Raw genomic sequence first — 7,500 nt, forward strand, 5'->3', positions numbered from 1 at the left:
CTGCCTCTCCTCTCCTCTTCTCTCCTCTCATTCTCCCTCCCCTCTTCCCATAGTGTATCCGCTCCTTTCTTCTGTCACTCCTTGCCATCTTCTTCTTCCTTCCCGCTGACTCCATTCTTTGTTCTTGTTTTTCTTTAGTTTCAATTCTTCCGTCACTGATCCATTCATCTGTCTTCATCCGCCCCCCCCCCCCCTTTGGCTCCCCTGGGCAATCAGCCTCGACTCTCTCCTCCTTGCCTTCTTCTCTTCCTTCAGCTCATTAGCGCCATTCTCCGGATCCTCCTTATCATCCGCCTTTTTTCCTTCTTCCTCCTTTTCCTTCACCTCCTCTCCCTCCTCTCCTCTTTCTCTTCCTTCTCGTCTCGTTGCGCCTCACCTTTTCTTGCGCTCCTCCCTTTCCTCTCTTCTCCACTTCCACTAATGAGAAGCCAATCTCCTATTTCTTTTTCCTTCTCCTTCTCTTTATTGTTCTCCTTTTATTCCTCTTCCTCTCCTTCCTCCTCTATCTCCTCCTCCTTCTCCTCCTCCTCTTCCTCCTCCTCCACTCCTCCTCAACCTCCTCTCCTCTTCCTCCTTCTCCTCCTCCTCTTCCTCCTCCTCCACTCCTCCTCAACCTCCTCTCCTCTTCCTCCTCTCTTCCTTTTCCTCCTCCTCCTCCTCCTCTTCTTCCACCTCCTCTTCTCCTCCTCCTCCTCCTCCTATCCTCCTCCTCCTCCTCTCCTCTTCTTCCTCTTCTTCCACCTCCTCTTCTCCTCCTTCTCCTCCTCCTCTCCTCCTCCTCCTCCTCCTCCTCCTCTTCTCCTCCTCCTCCTCCTCTCCTCTTCCTCTTCTCCCCCTCCTCCTCCTACTCTTCTCCCCCTCCTACTCCTCCTTTTCTCCCCCTCCTCCTCCTCCTCTCCTCTTCTTCCTCCTAACCCTCTCCTCCTCCTCCTCCTCCTCCTCTCCTCTTCCTTATCCTCATCTTCCTCCTCTCTCCTCCTCTCCTCCTCCTCCCTTCTTCGTTTTCTTTTTCTCTTCCTCCTCCCCCTCTCCTCTTTCACTTCCTCGTCTTCTCCTCCTCCTCCTCTTCTCTTCATCCTCTTCTGCTCCTCCTCCTCCTCTCCTCTTCCTCTTCCTCCTCTCCTCCTCCTCCTCATCCTCCTCTCCTCATCCTTCTCCTCTCCTCCCCCTCCTCTCCTCTTCCTCCTCCTCCTCCTCTCCTACTCCTCTCTTACTCCGTACTCTTCTTTTCCATTTTCCCCCTTTCCCTTCTTTTCCTCCTTTCCCTCCTTCCTCTTCTTTTCCTCCTCCCCCATCCCATCCTTCTCTTTGCTTTTGCCTTTCAAGCCTTCCTTCCTTTTCTTCCATTCCTCTCTCATCATCCAACACTTATCCTCTCTTATCTCCCATTCCTCCGTACGCGCTTCAAACAAGATAAAATCCAGATCGCATTAAGTGAAGGAAAAAAGGAGGGACGCGTGAGTGAGAATGCATTAATATCAATTTCTTCAGCTTCAGATGTCTTCTTCTGGGCTCGTGTGTTTTTGTTTGCGCATGCGTGAGTGTTTGCCGTTTATTCGTTTATTTGTTTGTGATGGCTCTATTATTCTTCCTTCGTATTTTCTTTAGTTGTGCTCCAGTTACTACATCAGGATGAGAATAGAAGGCCCCCAGTCCACGTATTCAAATTTGTTATCGCCATTGGACCTGGCGGGAGAAGAACTAAAGATTTATCGTGTTGTCGTCGACAGGAAACAAATCAACAGGAAAAGAAAGAAGCTGCATAAAAGCGAAAGAGAAGAGAATTGACAAAAGCGATCGCAATTTACTTCTGTCGGAGTGAATTCCGGCCGGAGAATAACTTGCTCCGAGGGGGAGGAGCTTGTTAGGTCAGAGCGAGAGGGAAAGCCTCGCGGGGCGGGAGTGTGAAGGATCAAAGACCCCGAGTGTATGGGCTTGGTAATCAATACATAATAGAGAGATTTGTGTAGCAAGCCTTTGCTGCTGTATGGAAGCCATGCTTGTGAAACGTTGGAGACTCTAAGTTTGTCTTTGCGCTGTTAATTGCCACGTTCCACGATAATCTATGATGCAGTTAATGATAACAGTAACTGTAATGATAATGTTAATAACAAGGATAATCATAATGGCAATATCGATAACAATAGCAATAGTAATAATGATGATAATAATAATAATGACAATTCCAATAATGATGATAATAATATCGATGATGATAATGACATAATGCTTATTATCATTCTCATGATAATGATGATTATAATATTGATAATTATGATAATGATGAAAATAATAATAATGATAGTCATGATGATATCAAAAGTAATGATAAAATAAAAATGATAATATTAATAATAATGATGATAACAATGATACAAATAATGATAATAAAAACAACACTATTGATACTTGATAATGAAAATAATAAAGATAATAAAAGTAATGCTAAGAAAATAGATGATGACAATGATAGGCTAATGATAATCATGATCCTCCTCCTCCTCATATCATCATCGTGATCATCATCATCATCATAATCATCATTGTCATCATCATCCTTATTATCAATTTTATCATTATTATTAACCTTTATGTCATTATCATTAATCAGCTGTTGTTGTTTATTTCAATGATGATAGAGATTCTAAAGATGATAATGATAATAACAATAGTTATGATGGTAATACTTATGATATTTATAGTTATATGATGATAACGATAATAATGATTAATGGTAATCATAATAATGATAGTATGTGATAACAATTCTCATTGTTATTGTTTTTACTATCATTCTTATCATTATCCTTGTTATCATTATGATTATTATTGTTATAGTTGTCATCATCTTTATCATTATGATGGTCATCATCATAATCATTTTTATTATTATCATTATTGTTGACATTGTTATCACTATTGTTATTTTCATTATCGTTACTACTATCATCATTATTGCCAATATCATTATCATTATAATCATAACTATTATTATCATCATTACTATTATCATCCTTATTATCATAAGTATTGTTATCATTATTATTATCATCATTGATATAATCATTATTATCATCTTTAATGTAATCATTATCATCATAATTATTGTCATCATGATCATTTTGATTGTTATTGTTATTATTATGAATATATATCTCTTTTATCACTTATGTTATCCTTATAAATCGGATGGTTTCCACAACGCAAGAGATGTGATTTACGCGGTTCGGTTCTTCCGTCATCAGAACTGCTACATGTAGTTCTGATGACGGGATAACCCGAACCGCGAAAATCACATCTCTTCATTGTGGAAACTATTCAGTCTCATTTATACCTTTTATACATTTGTCATAATGACCTCTGTTCATCCTTATTATCATTATAATCATCATTGTTATATATCATCATTATCATTGTCACTAATGCTATTATTTTTATTATCATTATGACTATCATTACAAAAACAACCACTGATGATACTACTGCTAATGCTACTATTATATCATCATCATTATGAAAATGAAGATAATGATATTGATAATACTGTAGTAATAAAGAAGACAATAATGGTAGAGGAGATTATGGCTATATAATACATATGATCATAAAAATGAACAGTGCCAATGTTGTAAAATTATAAGCGGACGAAAATGTAACTCTCCGATCATACTTATTTTCGTAATACCATTAGTAGTTTTAGTTGATAATACAGTCTTAGCTAATAGTATCATTCCATGGCAAAGAAGAACGAACTCAACACATGTATAGATAATTGTCTGCATTTAAATATGTCCGCCTGTGGATTGTAGCCTGATTTAGAAAGTTAGAGTCTTACATTAGTTAGACAGGTTCTCTCTCCAGGACAGCTTTCTCACGGCCTCGCGATGCCTCTCTGAAATCATGCTTTCATTGAATGTTAAGACCGCTTACACTTGGAGGTTTAGAATTACTAGAATAGATAATAACTAAAAATACACATATTTACATGCACGCCTATTTATCGTGTAAAACATATGGTTGTACACATATAATGACCACAATGCATACATACAGATTTCTCTTTGCTTTTGCCTTTCAAGCCTTCCTTCCTTTTCTTCCATTCCTCTCTCATCATCCAACACTTATCCTCTCTTATCTCCCATTCCTCCGTACGCGCTTCAAACAAGATAAAATCCAGATCGCATTAAGTGAAGGAAAAAAGGAGGGACGCGTGAGTGAGAATGCATTAATATCAATTTCTTCAGCTTCAGATGTCTTCTTCTGGGCTCGTGTGTTTTTGTTTGCGCATGCGTGAGTGTTTGCCGTTTATTCGTTTATTTGTTTGTGATGGCTCTATTATTCTTCCTTCGTATTTTCTTTAGTTGTGCTCCAGTTACTACATCAGGATGAGAATAGAAGGCCCCCAGTCCACGTATTCAAATTTGTTATCGCCATTGGACCTGGCGGGAGAAGAACTAAAGATTTATCGTGTTGTCGTCGACAGGAAACAAATCAACAGGAAAAGAAAGAAGCTGCATAAAAGCGAAAGAGAAGAGAATTGACAAAAGCGATCGCAATTTACTTCTGTCGGAGTGAATTCCGGCCGGAGAATAACTTGCTCCGAGGGGGAGGAGCTTGTTAGGTCAGAGCGAGAGGGAAAGCCTCGCGGAGCAGGAGTGTGAAGGATCAAAGACCCCGAGTGTATGGGCTTGGTAATCAATACATAATAGAGAGATTTGTGTAGCAAGCCTTTGCTGCTGTATGGAAGCCATGCTTGTGAAACGTTGGAGACTCTAAGTTTGTCTTTGCGCTGTTAATTGCCACGTTCCACGATAATCTATGATGCAGTTAATGATAACAGTAACTGTAATGATAATGTTAATAACAAGGATAATCATAATGACAATATCGATAACAATAGCAATAGTAATAATGATGATAATAATAATAATGACAATTCCAATAATGATGATAATAATATCGATGATAATAATGACATAATGCTTATTATCATTCTCATGACAATGATGATTATAATATTGATAATTATGATAATGATGAAAATAATAATAATGATAGTCATGATGATATCAAAAGTAATGATGAAATAAAAATGATAATATTAATAATAATGATGATAACAATGATACAAATAATGATAATAAAAACAACACTATTGATACTTGATAATGAAGATAATAAAGATAACAAAAGTAATGCTAAGAAAATAGATGATGACAATAATAGGCTAATGATAATCATGATAATGAGGATGATGATGATCCTCCTCCTCCTCATATCATCATCGTGATCATCATCATCATCATAATCATCATTGTCATCATCATCCTTATTATCAATGTTATTATTATTATTAACCTTTATGTCATTATCATTAATCAGCTGTTGTTGTTGTTGTTTATTTCAATGATGATAGAGATTCTAAAGATGATAATGATAATAACAATAGTTATGATGGTAATACTTATGATATTTATAGTTATATGATGATAACGATGATAATGATTAATGGTAATCATAATAATGATAGTATGTGATAACAATTCTCATTGTTATTGTTTTTACTATCATTCTTATCATTACCCTTGTTATCATTATGATTATTATTGTTATAGATGTCATTATCTTTATCATTATGATGGTCATCATCATAATCATTTTTATTATTATCATTATTGTTGATATTGTTATCACTATTGTTATTTTCATTATCGTTACTACTATCATCATTATTGTCAATATCATTATCATTATAATCATAACTATTATTATCATCATTACTATTATCATCCTTATTATCATAACTATTATCATCATTATTATCATCATCATTGATATAATCATTATTATCATCTTTAATGTAACCATTATCATCATAATTATTGTCATCATGATCATTTTGATTGTTATTGTTATTATTATGAATATCATTATCATTATCATCATTATGGTTATCCTTATCATCGGATGGTTTCCACAACGCAAGAGATGTGATTTACGCGGTTCGGTTCTTCCGTCATCAGAACTGCTACATGTAGTTCTGATGACGGGATAACCCGAACCGCGAAAATCACATCTCTTCATTGTGGAAACTATTCAGATTCATTTACACCTTTTATACATTTGTCATAATGACCTCTGTTCATCCTTATTATCATTATAATCATCATTGTTATATATCATCATTATCATTGTCACTAATGCTATTATTTTTATTATCATTATGACTATCATTACAAAAACAACCACTGATGATACTACTGTTAATGCTACTATTATATCATCATCATTATGAAAATGAAGATAATGATATTGATAATACTGTAGTAATAAAGAAGACAATAATGGTAGAGGAGATTATGGCTATATAATACATATGATCATAAAAATCAACAGTGCCAATGTTGTAAATCATAAGCGGAAGAAATGTACTCTCGATCATACTTATTTTCGTATTTACCATTAGTATAGTGACTATTACAGTCTTAGCTCTAATAGTATCACTATCCATGGCAAAGAAGAACGAAATCAACAACAGGTATAGTTAATTGTTCTGCATTTTAATCATGTCCGCCCTGCTGATTGTAGACTGTTCGCAAATTAGAAAGTTAGAGTTACATTAGTTAGCACAGGTTCTCTCTCCAGGACAGGCTTTCTCACGGCCTCGCGATGCCTCTCTGAAATCATGCTTGCCATTGAACTGTTAACCGCTTACACTTGGAGGTTTAGAATTACTAGAATAGAGAAATATACTAAATACACATATTTACATGCACGCATATTTATACGTGTAAACATATATTGTACACATATCATGATACATGCATACATACAGATATATATATATAAATACAAACGTTCATCTAGTAAGTCAAATGGTTTGAGAATACCCCTTAGAGTTGCACAGACTTTCTTTTATCGGTTTTGTCTCGGCCTCCTGCATGTACAACCATCCACATCTGTTCGTTGAGAGTTCAGATTTTTGTGACTGAGAACTCCTATCTGTATATTTCACGCATAGTAAATTGAAATAGATGATGCATGTTGCTTGGCCTCTCCACTGCAATCTTTTTGCCTTCCCACCGTGAAAAGTATGTTCTGATAATATGTTGCGCTTCTGCAATGCACCTCAATCATGTTATCTCACTCCTCTCCTCGGTTTAGCTTTGCTATTATCATACGCTTTCGCCGTCAGCAGACTGCAGTAGTAGTGTCTAGACTGGCCAGGCATGACGCGATAGCCCACTCACCGAAACACAGATAACGCTTGGTATAGCGCTCGGTTTCTCCCTACAACGATGCCTGACTCTCGGAAATGCAGCATCAACAACTCCTGTGTCACACCAGGCTGAGCACCAGCTGTAGTCTCTATAATAAAAATCTAAACCGTGATTTGAGTCTTATCATCCGCAGCAATCTGGTTTGTCGGACGGAGTTTTGCATTTCATACCAGAGAATCGTATCAGTATTTGAATGCGAAATGCCGGTTGTGAGTGAAAA

The 7,500-nt window shown here is 36.5% G+C and overlaps 1 protein-coding gene across 1 annotated transcript in view; it reads left to right on the forward strand.

Annotated features, from left to right (window-relative positions):
- The window catches only part of LOC122257779 (kin of IRRE-like protein 2), a 55,965-nt gene that overhangs the window by 29,179 nt on the left and 19,286 nt on the right, over window positions 1-7,500 (forward strand).

This window comes from Penaeus japonicus, unplaced genomic scaffold (genome assembly GCF_977035675.1).
Source record: "Penaeus japonicus unplaced genomic scaffold, GWHDUDI00000001_assembly GWHDUDI00000019, whole genome shotgun sequence".
In the NCBI taxonomy this organism is placed as follows: Eukaryota; Metazoa; Arthropoda; class Malacostraca; order Decapoda; family Penaeidae; genus Penaeus; species Penaeus japonicus.